General features: G+C 40.6%; 1 protein-coding gene across 2 annotated transcripts in view; it reads left to right on the top strand.

Moving 5' to 3' along the window:
• The first annotated feature begins 290 nt into the window (after positions 1 to 290).
• The window catches only part of chrm2a (cholinergic receptor, muscarinic 2a), a 73288-nt gene continuing 47545 nt past the window's right edge, over positions 291 to 26033 (top strand). Inside the window, exon 1 of one of the 2 annotated variants that reach the window (XM_069164951.1) lies at positions 291 to 398. The gene's annotated coding sequence lies outside the window, so the exon portion shown is untranslated. Of the gene's footprint in view, positions 399 to 1761; positions 2117 to 26033 lie in introns of those variants that run through there. The other variant, XM_069164952.1, reaches the window with a different exon arrangement.

Below are 26033 nucleotides of genomic sequence, written 5' to 3'. Positions count from 1 at the left end.
TGATTTTCCTCTGAAAATCTGTGGGATGTGTCCGATTCTGCCTGTCATGAGCTTTAATTGGTGTTTTGGCGAATAAAATAGCTTTGGATGATTTCTGTGTTTTATATCACGTGTTGCTGCACTAAACTCACGCTGGTTTCTACGGATCGAAAAAGCAAATAACGACTGTCATGATCGTCAAATAAACGCCAGCCTACTTCTTATAGCTCTCTCCCCTTTCTCTCTCTCTCTCTCTCGCTCACACACACACACACACCCGCCCCCTCTTCACTTTCTCCAGTGCAGCCGAGGCGCTTTTCGTCTCCAAAGCCTGTCTCCAGAAGCATGTCCTCAGACATGCAGTCACGGTGCGATGAAGCGGACCAAAAGACGCCACCAGCATGACAGCATGAAAAAAGGTAAGCTCATAACTGAACATTTTCCTTTCTTATAAACAATTCTCCGCGTTTGCTCTGATAAACCAAAAAGAGTCGATATTTCTGAAGATGGTTTACCACAAGCTCTCAGACCAGACGATAGAGCGCTTGTTTCTGCGGTTAGAGAGGTCTGTTCAGCTGTCTTGCTCAAGGACACTCCGACAGGAGGAAGTATTTTTGGCCCGGGGTTGAATCTCAGACTTTTTTCAGGACTCTCTCCAACTCCCCTATCGAAATCTGTAATCAGGATCCTCCAGTGCGTAAAAATCCAAACTCGATGATCACAGTGCTATTCTGATTGGGTTTTCTTTAAGATATCAGACACTTGAAAGTTATTTTGGTCAGCCAAGGTGACAAAAAGTCAACAACTTTGAGTTAAATCCTATAAATTAAAAAAGAGAAAATATCTCAATCACTGTAAAAAAACAAAAAAAAACAACTTGTAGTCAGTGGAAATAGGCTATCGAATAGAAAACAAGCCTGCCAGTGTCTGCTGCTGGCAGAGCTTTGCATGAGGAACGCAAAGAAAACGAAATATGTTGTGCCAGATCCACAGCTGCCTGTGCCATATGACGCATCTTAGAGAAATCAATGACAGCATAACTTTATTGGTTGTCCTGGTATATTTTTGTGAACACCAGTCTCCGTGTCATGTATCGTTTAATGTATAATGTTTTGTTTTTTTTTGCCAAACGATTACAACCACACTGTGCCTTGGTTACACGATTCACGTCAAATACCCCATTAAATAAGCACGTTATACTCTGCCTTTCCTCGACATTACGAACATTTTTCGCTTTTAAATGGCTTACACAAACTGTGGTTTGGTTATTTTTCCAAATAAATGCCCAGCAGTTTACCAGAAACGCGTGCAAGCCTATGCGCTTTGGATAAAAAGCGTCCAACGCATCATTGCTTTGAAAAAAACATCTGGTTTTATTTCTCCATGTCTAACATAGACCCAAAAGAATCGCTACAGACTCAACTCTCCTCTTTTGATATGTCACCTGTGCTGTCAGCCTAGTGTATAGTCGTGGATGTGGTGGCAGAGATGCAGATCCGTGAGTCTATTTCCCCAGAAGCAGTTTCCTCTCGTCTCATCAATTCGATCAGCCATTCTTGATTTCTTGATTTCGCCACCGTAGGATGCAAAAATACGTGTTTATGATCCCTGTGTTTTTTTAGTCAGTAAAGCAACCAACACATTACAAAGCAATGCTTTCATATAAGCCTATGCATTTAGATCTACAACTCCTTTAAAGAATGCGATTAAGAGATGATTCGCGTCGCAGTCACACCAGACGTGCGTAAAAGCGCACAGCAACAGAATAGACTTCAGGCGGCAGGTTTGTGTCGGATCTTATGACTGCTGGTGTTATAGCTGAGATTCTTTACGCACAGACTGAATCCCCCAAATCATGCTTTGAATGACGTACAGTGAGCTGCTTGCCAATAAATACATTGGAGGACTCAGAACTTGATGTTCAAAACTGATTTGATCGAACAACGTTTGTTAATCCCACATTTTCAGGTTACATGGCGTATTGTATATCCATTTTTTTTAAATCAGGAGGACAATTACAGTTACTGCAGTTTTGTCTGTCTACGAGCCGAGAAAAAAAAACCCGCAGATGTTTCCTCCTATCATTTGGCTGGATGAATCAGTGCAGTGGGACGAGGTCTACTTGAGATGGCTGGAGGTAGGTTCTAGTTTTGGATCATTTGACTTCACTTTTTTCTTAATCATAAAGTTGGAATCAGCGTAAGGGTTTTTAGATGAAAATAAAACCAAAATCAATTTCTCACTTTTTACAGTATTGAAGGAAGGAAATCAGAAAACTCCGCGTTTCACACCCTACTCCTAAACCTAACTAAAAACACGACTCTGCGATTCTGAGTTATTTCTGCACTGGAGAAGAAGCGAAGTCTGTACAGTGTTCTCGTGGATTTGAGCGCTTTATAGTGAGACAGAATATATTTTGTTTGTCATTTTTATTCCCTTAATATTTTTATCACGAGCTGTCCGATACAGTTCACCTGTACCATTAACATCTGGTTGCTCTGAGTTGTGCGTATGGATGAGTGCTGTGTATTGATTAAGCCGCTGACAGTAATTGGTTTTGTTTGAAGAGATGGCAGGTAAACAAATAGGACTGACATTGCCTCGGTATCTCTTTCTGCCGTGGATTGTATGTGTGTAGGTCGATGCTGGTTTTGTTCTTGGAGCCTACATTCATTATGGATTCGTGTGGGTTTTCATTTGGGGTCTTGCCAAAGAGAAAAATGGGGATTTGCATTTTGCTACTGTCTGGAATCCATGAGAAAGTTTCCCCACTTCAGTTTTGCACTATTATTTCTTTGAAATGCCACAGCAGGAGAACAAGTGAACACCCACAAGTCCAGGTTTCTCTGTGAAGAACAATGTTTATCCATCTGGCAAAAATCTTGATCCAAATTAGGTTTAAAAAAAAAAAAAAAAAAAAAAAAAAAAAAAAACGGTATCAAATGAGTTGTTGTTATTTAAAATTTCAACTTGAGAAAAAAAAAATCATTTGGTGCTTTTTTTTTTTTTTTTGGTGTACTTGATTATGACTGGGTGCCATCTGCAACACTTGAACCAAATATTACAGGGATGACGATTTTTGACACAATTGTTTTTCCAGGTTTCATAAATCACTCAACACAACCTCAAATAGCTCTTTAAATAGCTACAATGATAAAGTGTGAGAAGAAAATGTCCGATGGTAATCACATTTTATTGTGTTCTGCAGTGAAAATAAATATTTTGACGTTGCTTGCTCTACAGATTTAATTGTTATTCATTTGTCCTTGTTTTGTCTTTTGTCACAACTCCAGATATTTTTTAATCTTAGCATTATTTCCTTTGTGGCACATTTGTGCACACTCAAATAACTTTTCAGATATGTTAAGCTCTTAAATAATGTTGAACTAAATTACCAAATTTTCATTGTGACCTGCTGTTCCATCATCTTGCCTGTGTGTTGCGTCACTGCTGTTTTCTCCATTTGAAATTGGAAGAAGTTTCTTGGACTTGTTGCTCCATTTCCACTTATCATTCTGTCCGACACCCTGATGTTGATGGATGAGTTTTGCATGCGGCGTGACTGAAGAGTTATTTGATGGGGTTTTTCAATTTCTGTCAGCACACTGAGGTTTACTGAGGTCAGACATATGGCTTTTTTCCCCTTTTTTTTTTTTAAAACGTCCTTCTTTATCTCTGTTGACATCACATTGAAGCTGCGGAGATGATAGACTGCGTTTAATCTGTCAGTCAGTGTGTTTGGCTGTGATATAAATTATGATAGGCATTGATTTATAGATCGGCCTGCGGTTATGCATGAATATTGTCTATAAGCATGTTGGTCAACGCAGAAGAGAGTACAGTGACAAATGCAGGAAACATGTTCATTTGAATATCTGTCACTGAATTATAATAACGTGGAATTTCTCCGATTTAAGAACCAACCACAGATTTTTGTGGTAGAAAGTGTTGCTTATTGCCCCCTATGGACAAAATAAAACATTGGCAGGCATGACTCGCTTTCTGTTTCCTTTCATGTTGAAATCACGAGGACATAAACCAACACACACACACACACAAGGCAGAATGAACTACTCTTTCTTGAGCACACTCACATGGAGGATGGAGAGAAGAGAGATTGACGGAGGAGGCTCATGCTGCTACCTATATGAATGCACGTCGGACACATTGTTAAATCTGTATTTTTGGCTGTGGTGGAAACCGTGTTTGAGAAGAGGTTGCTTTTGTAAAAAGTTAAATTTCGCCAGTGGGGTGTCTCGTTCCATGGACATAAGCTTCCCTATTGTGGAGTGGCTGCACAGTGCACATTAGTGAATCTGTGTATCTGGCACACACAGAAAGGAATGTCTAATTATCACGCTTTCAGCCGCAGTAGGCTCCTCTATTTGCACTGAGCGCCTGCTTTAATCGCTTTCTTTTTCCATCATTACACACTTATTTATTTTATTTTTACGCAATTAAAATGTTATTTTTGCCACGTGTGGATGAGCTGGGAAGTCCATGCATCAGCGGCTGGATGTTGAAGGAAGGTTTAATTGAGCAGAAGCAGGAAGAATGGCTCCACTTATGTGTGGAAATTTTGTGGTAGAGATAAAAACAGATTCTATGAGGGGTTTTTATATAACGGTGAACATGGTGAATACAAGTACATACATGCAGGGATGGAGTGAAAATACTGGCAGGGTGAGGTTTGACTCATACATATGTCTGAATGTGGTTTCATAAACCTAAATATGCATGTCGTGAAATCTATCCACATTCATAAAGCATTCAGATGCTGTATCTTCTGCTAGTAGGACAAATGGCCAGCGTACCCTTTAGCTGTGCTTCTTATCAGATGCTGAGTGATTGCAGAGCTTTACAATATGAAGTGCCACTAACCCACCGCACGAAGTGTCATTGATTGGAAAGGATGGGAGGAGGGAGATTCCTCCTTAAGGTCATTATCTGGCAGACAGAGAGAGTTAGACGAAACAAACCAGATAATTGCATTTGTAACAAAAGACTTGGAATCAATGGACTAAGAACTACTTACAGCGTTGGGTTCACATATTTCATCAACATACAAATGGTTTCGGTGACACTTTAATTGCTCGTAAAGGCTATTCTGTGAAATCAGTTCAGCAGCTTCCTGACATATGGAGTCTGTGAGGACTCATATTTCATCTGAATCAGGGTACATCTGACAAACTGGAATACTGACTGACACGCAGCACACAGTTAGAGAAAGTAGACATGTGAAAGATATGAAAGACAGTCTGATGTTTGCAGACATTACAGCAGTGACGAGCTGGGATTTACCACCAGTCTGTGGATCAAAAACTCAGGTGATACAGAGTGAGGAAGACATATTTTCTTTTTGTTCCTGGAAGGGGCAGCAGTAGGTGGGATAATACTGTCACTCGTGGTTCAGCACGACTGCATTAACATATATATTTTGGCCACATGGGGGCAGCAGAAATAAGGTACTGACCTATTTTAATCTTTTAAATTGATATAAGAACTTGTTATACACCCTTCACATATATCGTTTTCACAATTTGGCTCATTAGCTGTTAAATGGTCCACTATGAATGCTAGCCACCTGCTGCCTTTGTACTGGACAATAGCATGCAGTACATTTTTAGTTTTTTTTGTTGTTGTTGTTCGTTTTTAGTGAAAATAGCCTGCTGTTGCTTAAAATAATGCTCACAAGAACACTGAGATTTAATCAAAACAGAAAACCAAAACGATGCTAAAATGCTGTAGCTATAGAGATATATATGGATATATAACGTCATCACTTCATCATTTTATCTTTATAGACATTCGTGTGACATTTTGCCAAACTTAGCACATAAATTCCTGAGTTATGGTCACAAAGTTAACACACGTATGTGACAGTGACCTAACACCTCTTTTGGCCTTAAGTCCTAATTTAAAAACCCTCATATAAACGGTTTAGATTTCTAGAGTAGGACTGGGATAGTTTGGTTAAGACATTTTCAGGTAATGATTGAGACTTCTGTTAGTCCACAGATGATAGTTAATAGTCCACCTTCATGCAAATATACAGGACTCTTGGAAGTTATATCTGATCAGATTGAATTGACGCTGCACTCCATATTTAGCCCCAGGATGCATTATTGTCACATTTATTGTGATTTATTGGAGTAAGATATGTTCTTACACTTGTAGTTTATGTTTCAACATGAATACAGACAACTTTCACTTCGAAACATTCTGGATATCTGCAATAAAAAAAAGCAAACTGTAGACCTGGCAGTGACTCACAGCTGCATTCATGTCTCAAAAATTAGGAAATAACTCCTCAGGTGGGCTATGTATCAGCATGGTGATACTGAATTGCAATCAGAAAAAGGGAAATTACATTTTTTTTTTTTTCATATTTTAGAGGCGCTGAATATAGAAAAATCCTCAAAAACACTGACATTTAACCCATATTTTCAAAACACTGTCAAAACAAGTGTTTTGAAAATCATTAAATGTTGCGGAGAACAGCATTTTATTTCAAATCAAAATGGATTCAAATTCGCCCAGAAATTTGTGCAACTTTACAAAATCACTGTCCTTTGACATCAGTGTTGTTTGTCTGCATTTCAGCATAACAAAACCGTACATGTCAAAGTCTGAGCAGCAGTTGTAATACGACATAAAACAATCTCAGGAGATTCCTCTGAATGTGCTGCACTTCCGAAAGCCTCAGGTGCTCCTCAGTCTTGCCGCTCATCCAGCAATTATGTCGGGCAGCTCTTCTCTGCTCTTAATTACTTTCAGCCTCAGTACCAGATAATTCCAGCCGGCTACTTCAGTCTCCGGCTCAGCCGTTATCATTCGCACCGTAAAACATTCAGATATAGTCTGCTCTCATCTGACCTTGCCACGGAGGGCTTATTGTAATTTTCTGTGGTCTGAATTCCTCTATGAGGGGACATTGTAAGATATACGAGACAGAAAAAGGTAGAATTAAACTTCCCTTCTGACCTACACATTAACACACACTTAGGGTGTATTCAGGAGAGGCTGACATTTCAAAGAGAGGTCAGTGATGTGGACAAATAGTGAAAGAAAGTAAGAATGATTTTACTGGAGATGGAGATTACTTTTTTTTGCGCTGCAACTTGAGCAGCAGGGGAAAGAGACCCGACTGCCGTCACAAGTTCTTGTAAATGGCGCCAACATGACAGGCAACCTTAATATTTCACTGTGCTGCTGCAGATGCTGCTTGTGTGGGTGTTTTTTTTGAAGTAGCCCTGTGTGACTTTTTCCTTCTTGTTGGCCAGAGCACTAACAAGCAATTAGCCAACAGGAAGAGCGTCTGGTATTTCAGGGGACGAGAGCCAAGCTTACAAAGTCTGAGACGACTCTGTTTATTTTTGACAGAAGGTTTTTTGGTTGTTTGGGGAAGCAAAAAGTCGCCGCAGATACTAAAGAGGCTTAAAATCATTTAGACAGACAAACAAAGCAGAGGAAAACATTGGAGTAGTTTTAAATAGCAGGCAGAGACACCAGACACAGATGCACATAACCTTCAAGATCCCATTGAGAGTTTTGCAGATTTACCAAAAAATTACACTACAGTACACGTGATACACTTAAAGGTGAATGCTCAACTGCTTTTAATGCAAGTCAATGAGCTCCCGGCAGTTGATTTCTATTTGAATGGGCAATAAAAGTAAAACTGGCTTCCTGGAGGTATTGCTGTCCTAATTACTGGCCTGCCTGAGGCTGATAAACAGGGATGATCTCCAAATGGAGGCGCCGTGTTCTTCATGTCAATAATGAATCACTGTGCTCTTGTCACTGGTATCCCCCTGCTCTGCATGGATACAGTTCATTCGGTCCAGTCTGAGGTACCTCAATGACTACTGGATGGATTACCATGAAAGTTTGTCAGTATTGACGTTCCCGAGAGGATGATAATGAATAAACAAAGATGGTGGACATAGTATAGTGAAGAATTTCTCAGTCATTTCTCAATGTGCTTGTGAGGAAAACAACTCCTCTCAATACTCGTGAAACACATTAAAACTCACTAAAGTGTTAGAGTTTTCCACATAGTCAACTGTTGAGAGTAAAGAGAAGCTGCAGCACTGACAGCGTACTTGAAGAACGAGCTTCTGATGTGTCGCCGTTATAAAGCGATCGTGGAGTTTTTTTAATAGTTTAGATAAAGTGAAAAATGAGGATAGAAACAGTTTATTATCCTCCTCTTGAAAGGGACTTGAGAATTGTATTGGCTTGCATATTTCCTCCTTTATCCAATGAGATCAAGAGGTGTTCCTAAACATTTTTATCCTGTGACTTCCCTTGTCTGAGTTGTGTCCAGTGTAGTGCGATGGTTTAAGGAGACACTTTACTGGGAAAAGGATCGAGAACACTTCAAATGCCCTTGTGGGTCAGCCTGTGTCTGTAAAAACTGAACATGAGTTGAAAACAAGAATTTCTCAACAAGTCGTATGAGGAACGAAGCTGAAAAATGACCAGTTGGCAGACACTTTAATGGAGCTGGCCATGATGTATGCTCTCTTAAATTTCAGGGCGGAGAAGAGGAACATTCTATTAAAATTGTTGGGATATATTCTATAATCTATTGGGGATCTTCCTCTATTTAGATTCTGTGACCTGTTTTTATTCTTGGCATTTATTGTACTGTATTTTTTCCCATAATAAATTATGAGTGTGTGCTAGTATTCTGTCTGTATTTAACCATTATACCAGATAAATATGAGCATTGTCGTGTTGTGTTATGTAATGCCTTGCTGGCATTAGAAATAAGCCCAAAAGCACATAAATACATTCAAAATACAGCAACACAGCTGCTAGCATGGCTGTAAGCCTTCATCTTGATCACTGATAGAATCATTTTCCATCTACAATCCTAAATATAAATCATATATTTAGTTTTTTTTATGTATTTTTTCACAGGTTTTTCCAAAGCTACACATCTTTAAATGAAATCTATATCACATTATAAGTGATCGGATTACTCAGCATTATCATCTACTTCGCATTAGCTAAAGTCTGACGTTATAATTGTTGCTGCAAAGAAAATATGATTTGTAATATCCTTTTAACAACAACAACAACAACAAAACACACGTTAAAAGGTTTTTCTGAAGTTTGGATTCAGCCTCATTGCTGGCTTAATTATCATCGACTTTGCAAACTTAAAACACTCAAAATTCTGGCTTTGAATTGCATTAATTAATCAGGCTATAAAACGCAATAAGCAACCTTCTCCTCGTATGTAAGAGAGGATTGCTTATTGCATTTGGTTCCAACAATCTCAATCATTACCCTTTGTTAGTGAAATGTGTCCCCGGGCTTTCCATTGAATTTGGAAAAAAACAACACAAGTCCATTAACTTGAAACCGTCAGTTCATTTCACAGTGAAAGGTAACTCTCCGTGGGAGAATCAACAGGATACTCAGCTCCTCTCTGCTTTAATGAAAGGATCTGATTACTAAGGTGTGAAAAAGAGGAAAGTCAGAGTTTTAGTCGTTTTGACAAAGTCACATTTTTAGAAATTGATGAAGGGGTTCAAATGTTCAGATAAAAAGGTGCTAATAACTGAAAAAAAAAAAAAAATCATCGGAAACTGAATGAAACTAATATTCTCTTCAAAATACCCGGCGAGAAAAAAAAACCTGTGTGTGAAATCAAACGCTGAGATGGATGACAAAAGCTGGATACTGTGTACACACTCAACAGATAAACACAGGTCCGGACCCTGGATACTGTGGATCAATTCTAAAAAGGTAAACCTTTCTCTCTCGACATCTGGAGAGACCGTGGAGGACTCTCGAGCCGACACAGAGAGATGGAGGGAGAGCGACGGCTGCTGTGTATCCCTTCCTGGGTCAATATTATTAAGTCCAGAGACAATCATGGTCTCTTATTGTTATTTCATTCTGTGTCCGCTCGTGTTTCATTCCTGTGCTTTTTTTTTTTTTTGCGAGTGAAGACCTGTTTATCGCTTCAGGTACAACCTCCTTCATCCTGTGTTTCTCTTAATGCCCTGAGGCATTGTAAACTGTAGTTTCCTTTTATGTGGTCAGCCGGTTCAATTTATCGACTCTGTCTACGCTGTCGTTTTAAAAGTAAATATGCGATGAAACCCAGATAATGGTAACAAATACCACTGTCTCGGTTTGAAGGTATTTTGGGGGATGTCTGCCTTTTTTCCCCCTAAAAAAAACCCCCACAACTGTCCTGTTTTTGAGGTGCCTTCGGGGACAGAGGAGGAAATCACTGGAGTCTGCAGACATGTCGTATTATTCCAAGGTGCACAGGAAGTAGGGTTGCGAGATTCTTCCACAGGATAAACATGACTGGGTTATTTAAGGGAACGGAAACACAGCCCGAGATGTACACTTTATAAGTGCAGCGTGTCATCTGAGACATGGAAGTCTCTCTCTTTCCCCTCAGGCTATACTATGAGAAGACGGTGGACGTTGTACTTTATCCAAAGCTTTGTACAGATTCATAGTTTAGTTTGACATTCTCAAAGACGATCCCTGAAGGTCTGTGTAACTCGTTCCAGGTGAATGATTTGACATTTGGAAGAAATGCCAGAGAGAAAGAAAGTGGGCACTACTTGGGTTGTCCGAGCTTGTGCGTGCATGTGTGTGTTGGGCTTGTTGTTTGCATTCTACACCGGACGTATGGTCCAGCTCAGTACATTTCCCAAACACCTTTCTTTCTTTCTTTTTTTTTAAACCTCTCTGTTCGGCTGGCTCGCTGTGTCAGAGCGAGAAGCCCATCTGAAATGCTGTTATTTGACTTGACAGGAACAGCGCTGCTGACAGAGTCCAGAGACTGGCTGTGTCAGTGGAACACAAACAGACTGTGGGATAGATTCACTGTGTGAGGCACCCGCTGCCCCTATGTTCACACTCTCTGATGGCCCTTTTGACAGCCCTCTCACAAAAAAAAAAAAAAAAAAAAAAAAAAAGCAGCCATAGCAGATGAGTCTGATCATATGAAACAACTTCGAGACAAACACAACTTGCAAGTGATTAACCTTTTAGGCTGCACTAATTGTTCTGTTCCCACATATATGACAAAGAGCAGTGTAATAATATGTAAGCCTATATGTGATCTAATTAATTATAGATTTATTTTAAGAGGGACCACCAGAGCACTGATCAGAAAGACTGAATGACACGATAGTGAGTTGTGGAAAAAGTGTATCAATGTTGTATTTCATGACAAAAGTTGATGCTTTTTGAATGGGAGTCTATTGGAGCCAGAGGTTTTTGTAGCCTGCCCCTAATGGCCTTCAGTGGTATTGCACTTTAAGGCACTTCCACATAAAAATGGTCTAAAAAGTGAAGCCAGTCATGTTCTATACTATTTCATAACATTTCAATTTATCCTGTGAACTGTTATAAAGGACAGTGGCATTTATTAGCTTGTAGGATGTAGCAGTAAGGTGGGAAATAACCAGGGTTGGAGATGTTTGATGGCAAATGCCAGTGAGTGAGTGGTGGTCTGTTCCTGCGTCACATTAATCAATATTCTTTAAAGACCCCATGCTGGTTAAGTCCTCTTCTGAGTTATCAAATCAAATCTCAGAATGCTTTTCTCAATATTCATATTCACATACAGGATCTGTAGTTTTTGTTAAATGATGTAACTGCCATTTCACCGAGCTCACGCGGCGAGAATTGCTATGGAGGTACAGCTGTCTTTACTTTATTTGTCAATCAGGAGAAGAGTGCGAGAGACAAGGTCATCCCACTTCTCTCTAATTTTACACAGTTTTCTAGTCCAATCAATATGGCCCAACATGGCTGAATCAAAGAGGTCTCATTCCCCAGTCGCCTGATAATTGGAAGCTGTTAGCATGGAGGACGGGACAGGAGTATCAATTGGCTCAGCTTCTTGCTTTTTGTGGAATAAAAACTGAGGCTTGATTGCTTTGCGCTAAAAGCTCAAGCGTTGGATGTTTTAAGTGAAAATGGCACTTCCCCATTTTCCACTTGAGTTCGTTGCATATTTCACAACCCTTGAATTTTTATTAGGGAACAAACCTGCCAGAAAATCATAGAAACTAAAGCCTTCAGTGCTTTGGAGAACTACAATGAATCACCAAACTATTTTGTCAAAAAACAAAAATGTTGAAAACTCTTTTAAAGGAGGAACATTCATTTAATTGAATTTTTCATTCGGACAAAGATACTATTAGTCCTTTGAGCATCATGCACAATATAATTCAGCAGTAAGAAGCACTGAGAAGATTTTCAAATAATGTAGTTGTAAAATAGCTGCACAAACTCCTCAAAGAAATTGTAGTGAAATAAAAACTCATATTTGGCAGTCTACTGTTAAAAACACTTAGATTGATTTAAATTAAAATGGCCTGTGTGTACCTGAAGTAGAGTCCCTCCCCCCTTCAATCACCATTTAAAAACCTTATTTGATCAAAAATGTTGCCAGTTTCAAGACAACTCTTCAAAACTTTAAGCCTCGATGCTCAGAGGTACCTCACAAACAATATTTTTTTTTTTAAATTAATTCCCTTTAAGGCAGCCTTTCACTCCTTGACTCAACTTAACTTGTTTGTGCCGTGAGCTTACACAGGCCTCATCTGATTTTGTATTTAAAGACTAATTAATTGCTTAGTTCTCGGATCCTAATGAAACTCGTACTGTAATTAGTGCTTTATGAGAGGCAGGTGCAGTGGAAAGGTCAACAAGTTTGCAAAAAGCACAGATGGTAATAACATCCATTTTACACAAACACGCTCCTGCAGATGCCTAATTGGAATTATTAGGGTATCGTCACTTTTAAATTAGATCCAGGTAATATCCAATAAAACGTAAATAAAAAGGTCGAATAAGGAAACAAAATCATTTTTTTAGAATTAAAAAGCCCCCAATTTTGGAAAAACACAGACTGTTCTGTTGGTATTTCACTGCAAGCGCGTTTAATGTGACCAAGACGTCAGAGTCAAATCTCAAAGATCTGTTTTGTTCTCTTTGGCGGCCCCTTTGGCGATTATTGGTAATTGGAGCTGTGTTTGGATTTCTGGAAAGTGAAGTTCAAAAGTTTGCCTCGTGTGACATCAGTCAGCTAGCAGTTGAAGAGCGAGTTTTATGGTGCGTTCATGAGCAACTGGGAAGTGGGAAAGTTTCAACCTCTGAGTAGTGAACTACACCTGAAAGCCTGTTGAAATGGGAAGATCCCACTTGGAAACTGAGAGGTTTTTGAGAGCAGCTTTGATGTCACTTGAAATTGCAACGTTTGTGGTGAAAAGGACAAAATACACTTTCTCCGATGTCAAGGTGAAATAGTCCCGTCTTGCTAGTTTGCTAGCTGTGTTAACAAACACAGAGGGGACAAATGATATGAACCTCCTGATCTCCATTTTGGATTTCTGTATTCAGACAGCAGAAACAGAGCAGTTTTCAAGGGTCTGCCATGTTGCCTGTTTATGAACGCTCTCAATAAGAAGTGCGAGGTTCCCAAATAGGAACTTTCTCAAATCTCATCTCCCTTCACACAAAAAATAAAACGGACCGGGTAGGCGGAGGTTCACTGACTTTTTGTGTTATATTTCTATCATTATATATTATTAGCTGTTGCTTATTGTGTTTTAAGTGTATGTAAAGAGCTTCGTGACTTTATTTTTGAAAAGCGCGAGAGAAATACAGTTATCATTATTATTACCCTTTCTGATGTCGCCACAGCCACGCAGCTTGTTCACCTCATAATGCTGCAAATATAAGGGCTTTCATGAGCTAGGTCAGAGCCTTCACCATTATATCACCTTTTTCAGCGACAGAGATGATTACTTGAAGAGTTTGAATACCGCCAAGGACTCTTGGTACAGGTCGTCCTCTCCTTCTTGTTGTCCCCACATGTCCTTTCATCTCCAATTGTTAGCTTTTGCATCAAAAGATGGACATGCCATAAATTAAAGGCTGACAAAAAGACAGTAGAGCGAGAAACTACAATTATCATTGTCTTTATAATGGATGAGTAATGCGACTTTGACGTTCTGTCTCAGCAAAGTGCTTCAACAGCAATGATTCGATTTTCTTTGCATCTCAAGCTTTATGTCTTCACACAAACCTTGTATGGAAATACATTTACTTTTGTAGATAACCCAACACTGATCTTTAAATTACTCTGAGACTCTGTGAGAGTGTGAGTTGGGCATAATTATTCCCTCCTGTTCAGAAGTGGCTGGATGTGAAGCGCTGATTTGGAGCCCGGCTGAATATTCTCGTCCTTGAGGTCAACTTTGTCTCTCGCTCTCACTTTAACGTCCTTATGATATACACACATTAAAATGACTCAACTCCTGAGCACACCCTTGCTGTGGTCATAGATGTTAATCTGCTATCCAGGTCTACCTCCGGGTCTAATTTAAAATGTTTTCTCCCTCTCAGAGAGGGCGTTTATTCCCCGGAGAGGAGCGCCATCCTACAAGTTTAATGTTGATAATGATTCCTGCAGCCCAAAAGATTCATTATGACAACCATCTTGTCAGATATAACATTCCTGGAATTAATCCAAAAGGAACTAAATCCCCATTTCTCCTCTTGGAGTTAATTGCAAATCATGGTGTCACTTTTCATGGTGCTGCAATAGTCCCCTGAGTGCAGCTCGTCCAATTATCTGTTGGCTGGTGATTTATTTGGTCACTTCTTTTCTCCTTCCGTTGCCCTCGCTAGCATCCTTCATTCACACTCCCTCGTTCCCTCTCCCTACTCCATCACTCTCCTTATCCTATATCCTCACCCGCTCTCATCTTCCCATCTCCTCTACGCTCGCCGCGTTCGGTCTCCATCTCCGGAGCAGTAATGGTCTGGTTCACCATGCCAAGACTCAATAATGAAGCTGCCGCCCCAGAAAAGCCATGTGAATGTTGACTCTGGGATCAGACTCTGCTCCGAGACACACAGCGGTGACGAATGGATGTGCCAGCGGGAGCCAACCGAGCCCAATAAACAGCACCGTATAGATCCGAGGCTTTGACGGAGAACTGGGAGCCGAGATGATTTTGCAGACAGATTATGGATATGCAGAAAATGGAAATTCAAATGTACTCATCGGGGAATGCTTGAGTGAGCTGCTAACATGTGCTTGTGGTAAATGTCTGACCAGAGGAGGGGAGTCTGAGTGCAGCAGTACAGTGTGTTCATAAACGGCAAAGTAGAATAGTGGCTCCCTGAAGTATTGGCTCATCCATCTGGTTGTCAACAGCATTGACAAGCTGTCTGCCTGCTCCTGCTCCGCTACTCTGACCTGCCTCGACCTCCACGGACCGGTCTGACAGACAGAGATGTGCTCTGTTCACGGAGAGGTGTGTGCATCTGTCTGTCTGCCGTTGTGCTTAGCTGCATTTACATCTGAGGATTGGTGTGGCGCTGACCCGGGCTGACGTACATGCAGGCAGACGAGAGGAGTTTCCTCTGTCTGCCGTTCCCACGTTTCTCCTGTCAGTCTCCGCCTGTCTGTGATGAAGAGACGTCACGCATGACTGCTCTGCAGCTCCAAAAGATACTGTCTGCTTGCGATGCCCACTCATGTTCTCGTGGCTTCGTGTGTAATCCGTTTAAGTACCTCCAAACTATATTAGGCCTGTTAGAAAGGTTTCTCCTAAGGCAATGTAAAACTCCACCATGATGTTTGTATGTACAAATAAACATGCCTTGGCTGCCTATACATACATGTTCTGTAAGATTGTCCATGTCTGATTTTGAATGTAGATGCTTTCTTGTCTTACGTGTAACTTTAAAACAATTGTACTTAATTAGGTATCTACTGATAGTTTGCTGATTTGTGGTCAGTTTTAAACATCACAAATCAAGTGTCCTACTGCATTTATATGCGATAATACAACTGGAGAAGTCTTCTGCACATCCTGCTTAATATAGGATACATACAAAATTTGATAAAAATGAGATGAAACATCTGCGGCCTATTTCCCCAAAACACTTGTGAGCTTTGCTTACATGCCAATGCATAAAAGATAGTCCCATACGAAGCGTGATAAATGAAAGGCCTTGTTTACAAGTCTGGCATTTGTTTGTTGGAATTAAGAGGCGAGAAAATGATCTTATTTTGCGAACCGTAGCTTACAAATTGGGTGAAACGTGCCCCGAGGTGAGAACGTATGCTTTGATGATAAGTGCATTCACCTTATACCTGGGATGGAGTGCATCTGCTCTGCATTAAGGCACCGATAACAAATTTACATGCAGGAAATGTAAAAGGCGAGAATTTAAAAACCCCAAGCACGCACAGCTCTGAATTCAGCGGATGCAATCAGGATCCATCTTGGAAAAGGAGGAGCTGATTTCGCTCCGCTTCTTGAAACTAGTGCGGCCTTTGGTTGTCGCAGTTGGAGGGCGATGTAACATGAAACCCCAGATACGAGGTGCCGCTCGCTCTCCCACAGCACCCACAGCTAGGAAAGCTGCATCCGTCATGCAAAGATCATCCCCACCCTGCCCCTTTGAAGTAATGGCTTGGATCTGCTAAGGCAACATGGCTTCATCCACACAATTTTCTCCACACAGAGAGACACGAAAAGGTTCTGCAGCTGCGGACCTACTTATTGAAAAATGCATCAAACTCCCCTCTGCATGAGGGATGTGAAATGTTATGAGACCAGGTGTAACACGGCCAAGTCAATCAATTTCCAATTAGGCCACGCGCCTCAGTCTTCCATAATTATTTTTAGCATGTAAGTGGCTTTTTAATCTATTCAAACAGGAGGTGTGCTTAACCCATGAACCCTCTCTGAAAAATGTCAACCAGAGCAGGAGGAATTAATTACAAGTGCTAAAGTGTCTTATGGATAATGTTGATTTTTCAAGTGAGAAAATACACTTAATTTATGTGAATTTAATTGTGTTCGAATCAGGATGGCAGCTCCACTGACGCCCAACTCATTTACAGTTCAAAAACTCCAGAGATTTATAGTGTCCTTTCACTTGCCTACGTGAATAATTTATTACTCAATCTCTCAAGAAAAAAACCAACCACTTCTTCCTGGTGTAATACTCTGTTATGTAGAGCTGTAAAACCAAAATACTGTGTTAATATTTTGGACATTTTTGTCTGTTTTGTTGCCATTTTTTTTTTGATATTGGGATTATTTTGTCGGAGTGGAAATCGCAGAAAGAAAAAAAAAAAGCTACAGATACAGATTCAGCTCTACATGGAGATAAGGAGGCCTGGTTTTCCGCCTGAAAGTGGTTAGTTTTCTCAGTGCGGACGATGTGATTGAACACGCCTCACAGCTGCTTCTGCCACAGTCCTGCCAATTCCCCCTCGATGTGGCGACTGATTAAGCTGTCCCGACTGGATTTCCATTGGCCCTGTGCCCACTCTGGAGCCAAAATACACTACCTGGCCTGTCAGCTAGTGAAGTTATGACATCATGAAGCCCCTCATAAGGCACCTACATTGTTTTGAAATGAAGGCACATCAATTTCATGGGCTCCACTGCCCAGCGGATGATTTGTGAGTGCTATTATCTCCTGAAATCACTCTGGAAAATGGCTCCAGTGTGAAGGCAGGAATTGGTGACGGAGGGGGGGGGGGGGTTTCATGGAAATGGTTCAACCAGTAAGAGGAAGTTCAAGGTTAGACTATGTAGAAAAAAATACAACAGAAGAAAAAAATATTTTCTATACAGAAGATGTGTTTATTATCATCATTTCAAAATTTCCTTTAGAAACATGAAAGCACTTCATAAACATTATATCCAGCAAACACACTTATGGCTGAAAAGAAGAAGACTAAAATAGAAAGGGAGGAAGAGTGACCAATAACCTAGTTACAAAATCAGCATGCAGGCGCTTCATCTTTTTTTTCTCGTAGCGGCGGTGCAAACAGGTCCGACTGCCATCCAGCTGACGGGGGAAGTTTTCATTTCCAAGCTTGACTAATTCATTATAAAGCCATTTGAGTGCCAGAACTCTGTTGTTATAACCTGAATATGAGAAATATAAACTGCTGACTATTTGAAATAATAATTTCAAACCTTGGAGGTAAAATGCAGAATGTATCCTGTTGGGAATTCACCACATATTTAGCACAAGTGGTTCAATTTGTCTGAAGCTTCCACCAACCTGGAGACGAAATAAGCAGATTGCCGATAAGACATGCTCATTAATCAGGTCACTGCAGCAATCGAAGCAGCATGCCATCTATTTTCCTTTCAAGAGTTTACTCACCTGTTTTTTAGAAAGTCAAAGTCGAGAGAGAACAAAAATCTGTTTGGAGGAAAGCATCGCGGCCCGCTTTCAGGAAACCAGCTGCCGGAGCACAATGCGTGGTCAAATGGTAAAGTTATCAGTGGAGTGCAGAAGTGAAAGAGCCCCTTCACCACTCTGCTTTCCACACCTGCACTGAAGGATTTCACATCACTGCCAAAGCCCTGTATGACAGCGCAGCACCGTTCTGCCGGGCTGAGATAAAACAGAACACACACAAAAAAATATAGTTAAATAATCAATTCCAAAGAAATGCTTGGGTATTAATCTGGAGCAGACCGCAGGATGGTACCTCCCAGGGGGATTGCAAGATGATTTGCAGAGGGATTTAGGAAATGATTCACAGCCTGTGAAAAAGGTACACACACACACCAATATTTTCTGAAATACAAATATTTCATCATGTTTGAGTTCATTGTTAAATTTGTACAATGGACATGCTCAGCCTTGAGTCTTTGTTCATAATTATAAAGTAAAATCGTCTGCAAAGTGAGACTGGCCTCTCCCTCAGTCACACTTACTGAGTGGACACACTTTTGTTCAGGCTTCACGGTAAAAGAAAAACAAAATCAGACTCATTTTGAAGCTGAACGGCAGACGACAGTATTTTGTCATTTCAGAAGAAGATCATGTCAGATTAAAATGATATCTTCCCATTAAGCAGAAGGAGGGGAAGTGTGGATGCTGTGTACACACTGTACGTCTGCAAAGGCTTTTATTAAACCCTGATGTGTGCTTAATTTGGGATAAGACTCCTTTCTAGGGGGTTGAATTAAAATGGATAAATGGTTCAAAACAATTTTGCTTCACTTTCGGCCAAAATCTGTCTCAGAAATGACATTCATCTTTTACTAGAATGCTTTCAGAATTAAATAGTGTGGTAAAACATAAGTGCTGCTTGCATTACGTTTAGAGGCAACGTGCTACATTTATGACCTGTACCCATCTTTATTAGGAAGAGCTTGGGGTGGATGACGGACCAATACTGCCACTTGTGTCTCACACATCAAACAAAATCACACAAAATATCAGTAATTTAAGCCAATGGCTTTAATATGATGGCGGTATCTTGACGCCCTGGGAACGAGAACGGACTGGGCAGGCGGCTCCTGAAGTGTTGATAATCTTCCCGTTAGCATCTGTGGGAGGGATGCATTTGTTTTAAGCTATGCGTCACATGAGTGGGTGGATGGTTCGCTCCATGTTACAGTCAGGATACAGCGTTGGGGATGCAATGTTTAGCAGAAAACTAAATATTGGAATTTGCAAGATTTTTTGCTCGTCACCGTCACCAACCGTCCAATCACAGTGAAGGAGAGGCGGGACAAACGGCACCCACACTGGTCGCTGACTGGTCCGCCCTTTAGATGGCTAAGCAAACGCTAATACGAGCAGCGTGTCCAGACTGTATTCACAGGAAAGGAAACTGGAGCCAAGTGTAGCGCAGCCAGGCGAGACTTTTAGCACTAACCGGTATCCATGATGTAAACGCTGAGGCAGCATTGTGTAAATGCTTTTCCAGAAAGCCTGTGTTTGAGAGGTAGCGGTAAATTGGATATGACTAGACTTCAGTGCCCTTTGCACTTCATTGCATACGCAGTAGTATCTCTCAAAATAATCAATATCAGAATACTGGGTGCAGATTTTTTAAAGACTTGAAAAATGTCTGCAGTTTGTGCAAATATCTGAGGTTTAAAGGTTTGCTTTGAAAAGCTGCTGAAGTCACATCCAGTTCTTTAAAAGTGTTACTCGTAATCCAGTAATTGGATTATGGTGATCAAAAGGAGAATCAATGGATCTTCCAGCTGTAAAACCAGTTCCTGCAAAGTAACACCAATATGTGGAGGAAGGATGTCAAATATACGAGAGAAATGACAAATTAAATGCTTTTCTTCTCCATGAGCCGCTGAAGTCATTTTGAGAGACAACTTCCACCGACCACGTCTGCTCAACCCACGTTTCTGTTCTCTTCATTGTCGTGACATTTCCTGCTGCTTGACTTCTCGTAAAAAGGAATACATCATTTAAATAACTCTCCTCCAAAAATCATCCATTGTGAATTTAATAACAATCCTTATTGTGCTACTTCACCTCTAATTTTTTATAACACGAGTCTCTCACACAGCTGCCATGTGATCCTTTCTATCTCTTAACTGAGGTTCTTTTAAATTCAGCTTCGGACGTGTGTGATTATAAAACCCATTGGCGACGTATGAAAAGTTGCGGTCAGTCGCCTTCGAGATTATTGTTAAATCAAAGCAGAGTCGAATTTGTGAGGGATTTTGTGGCGCTCCTGATTGTCTGTAATGTGAATCATTTATATGATCCTCTTCACATTGTGTTCATTCAAACCTTATCTGCCTTGTATTAGGATCACCCTTTGCTCTGTTTTCTCTGAAGCCTTGCCCTGAACTTTTAGCCCAAATCTTTTCCAATCCTTTTGTAAAAAGTCTAAGCCCGGCCAACAAAGTGAATTCCACCGAGGATGAAGTGTGTTAAAAGCACATTTTTCAATAGCAAGGATTTAAGAAGCTGATAGAACGGATTTCTATAAATATGCAAGTGGTGGTTTTATCAAAAAGGCAAAGATGAAATTGGACTGCTTATCAGTTATGCGAGTTGAAAGTAAAATAAACAGATGAAATTTGAACATATTTCTGGTTCAGTCTTAAGCTCAGACTCTCTGGAATAATCTTTTTTTTTTTTTTTAAGCTATTCATCAGACTACGTACACAAAGCAATCTGAAGCCGATTTTTCCATCTGCAGATGTCTGATCTCATCTCAGGGTTTTGCTCACAGCCTGCAGGTATAACAAACAAATTCATTTTATTTACTATATTTGATCTTCATTTGCACTCAGTGATAGCTCCACACAGCAAACACCTATTAGTTAAACGGAATATAAAAAAATAAAAATAAAAAAAGAGGCACAACGACTGCAGCAACAAAAAAAAAACAACAACTCAAGAGTCTTATTGTGATGTTGTTGGCGGCAACATCAAAGACTCTCCTCAGCGATGCTGCTGTTCGGGTAAACGTCTGGTTGCAGCCTGGTGAAAAGCATCAGCAGCTCCAAGTGCAGTGAAGCCTCAAACCCATTAACACAATATCATTATACTGTGCTATTATCTGTACAGAGATCATGACGAGTAATTTAAAGGAATTAATAAACGTGGCAATGATAAACAGCTCAATTTTAAATAGGATATGATGTTTAAGATGTTAAAATACCATTATGTAAATGTGGTGACACAGTTTGTCTTCCCTTTGAGTCACCTTCCCAGTTAGATGGAGTTTCTGAGTGGAGCCGAGGCGACATGTTTGTCCAGTGATGCACCAGCCAGTGTTTTGATGTCGCCGAATGTGATGGCAGCAGTTTAGGCTTTTTGAAAACAAACCTCAATTCACGTCGGGTCTTGGTGAAGAGCAGCATGAGCGACGCAGAGGACACAATCGCAGCTGTAGAAAATAGAGGATGTGAATTTATGTAGGACAAACGGCAATAAGCCACCCACAAGATACGGTCAGCAAGAGCTGCAGGATTTACTGAACTGTCTGGAAAAGAAAAAGCAAAAAACTCCAAGAAACGGGGAAGTTGGAGTAGAAAACAACAATGAAAACAAGGCTGCTTGCTAAATGTCAGTTTCACCCCATGAAGCTCTAAAGAATCAACAAGTGAAGATAAAGGATGGATGGATATAAACTTGGGTGCCGCCCCTTTCTCGAACCATGTCTTTTACACATCTTTTGAAATGTTTTTTGACACATATTTTAGCCAACAACTGTACAAAGGAATCCATTCACAACGACCCCCAATGTCCCGATGCTCCCAATGGCCAATCAACATGTAACGTTCAAATTTCTTTAAATTAAATTAGTTTCAGTTAGTTTGCTGTATTATTATTATTATTATTATTATTATTATGATGCCCCAGTTTCCCTCTTTGGGAAAGACATGACTGGAACACGGCAAACCTTTATCTCTCCGAGCATCAGCCGTCACACGATTAGCTGCTTTTACAGGCAAATCCCAGCACAGGTCAGACTAAACCATTTGGAGCTTTTTGTCTGGGGGGAGAGGAGTTTTAGAGAGCCTTCACTGTAGTTTTCTTTTATTTATTATCCCCTCTACTGGTTTATTCAGCCGATTTTTATTCAGTCATAACAGCAAATATTTAGAAATAAAAACCTGGGTCGTTAGTCCCACTTTTCCCCTCACGACAACACCCCTGGATAGATCATGTTTCTTTCCTTAGTGGTACAAATCTTTAAAAGTTATTTTGCCATGTAACACTATATATCGTTGAATATTTTCTTGATTGCACAGAAGTCCGAAAAGTTGAAAATCACTCAAATAGCTAAAGTGAAACTCTTCTATTTAAGTGTGTATACATTTATTTCTTTGGTCTCTCCATAAGCCAGTATTTTTATTTTTATGGAATGATTGAGACACCATATAGACCTGGCACTAGACTGGACCATTCACTCTCCTCATTCGCTGTAAAGAGGCCGTGTACGGTTTGAACCGTAAACAATATAAACCTGTCATACTTTTCACTGCGCTTTCAGATTAATGCCCTAGATTTTATATCTGCTGAAGGACTTAACTCAATGGGTGCCTAAAAAACTAAACAACTAGTTTTTTCGAAGCATTATTTCAACATTTTTCAAGGCCCTACTTCTCAGAGTCTTCTCTTTTGTCTCATCTTTCACTGGAAGACAAGTGGCTGTTTGGCAGGTGGTGTTGTAGAGGTGTTGTCATCTAATTGCAGGGTTGCTGGTTCAAACCCCAGCTCTTCCTGTCTTGTCCACAAATTACAAAGCTTTGTCCCTTAAAGTCCAGTCTAGCGCCAGGTTGGTCCCCTTTTGGCCTTCAGAACTGCCTTAATTCTTTGTGGCACAGATTCAACAAGGAGCTGCAGATTTGTGGGCAGCACTTTCGTGATCTGAATCTCCCGTTCCACCGCGTCCCGAAGGTGCTCTATTGGATTTATAGATGGTGACTGTGAAAGCCATTTGAGTGCAGTGAACTTCATTGTCGTGTTCAAGAAACCAGCCTGAGATGATATGAGCTTTGTCACATGGTGCGTTATCCTGCTGAGAGTCGGCTGTGGCTTTTAAATGGTGCTCAACTGAGAACATCCCCCACACAGGTACACTTCCACCACCAGCAGCAGCAGCCTGAACGTTTGATACAAGGCGGGATGGATTCATGCTTTCATGTTGTTTACGCCAACGTCTGACCCGACCATGTGAGTGTCACGGCAGAAATCGAGACACAGAATAGGCAACGTTTTTTTTTCCAATTTCGTCTGTCCAATTCTGTTGAACCCGATCCTTTGTATCCTCAGCTCCCTGCTCTTATAACTGACAGGAACGGCACCTGGTGTGGTCTGCAGCTGCTGCGGCTTCTTCAACGCGTGGCGCGCTCAGAGATGCACATTTGAGTACCTTGGTAGTAACAAGGTTGGTATTTGAGTTGCCATTCTGTCAGCTTGAACACGTTTGGCCGGTTTTCTCTGACCTCTCCCATCAACGAGGCATTTTCACTTTAAGAATTGCCATTGAATTCATATTCTTCCAATTTTTCCCCCGGATCATTCTCTTTATACCCAGCGAGGGTTGTACTTGAAAATCCCAGTCGATCAACTGTTTCTGAAATACTCAATCCAGCCCGTCTGGCACCAACAATCATGCCAAGTCACTTAAATCACCTTTCTCCCCTGTTCTGATTTTCATCAGATCCTCCTGACCACGTGTCTAAAAGCATTAAGTTTCTGCCACGTGATTGGCTGATTAAATATTTGCTTTAACAAGCAGCTGAAAAGTGCACCTGTAGTAGCCAGTGCGTTTACATAAAATCCATTTACCAAGTATAGCTCCCTCATTTCGTTTGCTTCAGGCAATTTATTTTAAATGGATCTTAGTGGTTGCTCCACTTTTCTCCTGAGACATTAGAATATCTTTAACTAAAGATAATTGTGACTTACACAGTGTCATTCTGGGGTTGTATAGAGTTTAAATACTCAAGTACAAATGCCTCAGAATTATACTTGAGTAAATACTATAGATTGCAGATTTAACAGGATGATTGGCACAGAGGACTTGTCACTGAATCAAGACTGACATTGTGATGGCAAAAAAAACTCTCGTGCAATTGATCAAAATTACCGAAATGTCCTTCGGTGGTTTTGCTAATTAGCGCTGTAAGCTCTGAGTGGGTCTATGTTGGGATGTACTTAAAATGGAAAGAGGAAGTCAGACGATAAACTCGAGAGTTTGCTCAGCTATTTGCACTCCTATCGCCGCCTCCTGCCCCGAGGTTAGACAGATCCACTAATCTCTCTCTTTGTTTGGTTTGGGGTTTTGCGTTCAGCGCCCAGAGCTCTGGGTGTCTGTGTAGTCACTTGCTCTGCTGTCTCTCAAGCTTCAACATTTGCCTGCCTACACACACACACAGGTGCAAAAAACATCCACCCACTGAAAAGAAGAGTGATGTCTCCATCAGTCATTATACAGATTTAATATATGCTGGCGCTTGTCCACGCATGTTTTACTGACTTGTTATTTGGATTTCTTGATCAATCAGGAGGAAAACATTTACCAGCAGAGCATGCCTATAGATCCATCATGTATATTGAGGGCATACGATTTTTCTAAAGAGATGCAGAGGCGCTGGAAGATTGATGCATGGGCCTGTAAATAGGCTGACAGCCAGCCTTTCAGACAGTTACATAATCAAGACTTTTTATCCAGACACATGCCCCACTGCTGGGATGATGGCTGAGTGCAGATAATGAAGAGCCGGTGTAGATGTCACCCGAGATCTATGACTAGGTTGAGACTTGGAGAAGCAGCCCTTCCCTCCTCCCCATCATAATGCTGATGTTACAATAAAGCAGCAGCCCACACTCGATGGAGGACCCCGGTGGTTGCAGTATTGGGACACCGAGTACTAGGAAATTGCATTACAGACGTTCCCTTTAGAGTATTTAAAAATGGAAACACTGGGAGGCTGGTTTTATGGCCTGCGCTCTCCGAGGTCTCTCCGAGATCTCTCCGAGGCACTTCCGACAGTTCATAGCACTGTTAACATGTTTTCGTCGTAATGCAGTTGAAGCTGCACTCTTCGGGGGATCCAGTGGAGATGCAGAAGTCATCAAACATAAAACAGCAATTTCATATGAGGGGTATTCTGAGGTGAAGTTGTGATAAGTGAAAATCCAATATGAATGGTTTCCTCTCTGAGGATGTCAAATCCAGCTGAGTAAGCACTTTCCTGCATTTTCCATAACCGGCATGCCACATCCCTCTTCTGTGTACAGCTCTGTACTTAATGGACTTTTATTATATTTCTATGCATAGCTGACCCACAGTGAGCATTAATAAAGAAATAACAAGACCATGAAGAAATCGGCTGAAGCTGCAGTTTCCTGTTCCAGTGTGACAGACAGTTCAGCATGTTTAAATATTGTTTGTAGTTGTTTGAAATGACAAAACGTTATTTGTATTATTGCAAAAAAGAATTAGTTACTGATTAGGTGATTATTCTCCAAATAGTTTAATTGGTAGATCAATAAATCACAAATTCCCTAAAGACAAAGGGGATTTTTTTTTTTGTTTGTTTGTTTGTTTTGTTTTGTTTTATTTGGCCAAAAATCTAAAACCCAAACATATTCAGTTTCCTCTCACGTACAGTAAAACAAAGATAATCAGAAGACAATTTCAACTACCGAATGACTGGAAGAAAATATTTTTTAGTTAACTTGGCTTTAAAAATGATTTGATTGGTCCATCATCAAAATAATTG

This window comes from Embiotoca jacksoni, unplaced genomic scaffold (genome assembly GCF_022577435.1).
Source record: "Embiotoca jacksoni isolate LCO1_2020_lvr unplaced genomic scaffold, fEmbJac1.0.p SCAF_32, whole genome shotgun sequence".
NCBI classification, from domain to species: Eukaryota; Metazoa; Chordata; class Actinopteri; family Embiotocidae; genus Embiotoca; species Embiotoca jacksoni.
This window is presented reverse-complemented; position numbering and strand designations above follow the sequence as displayed.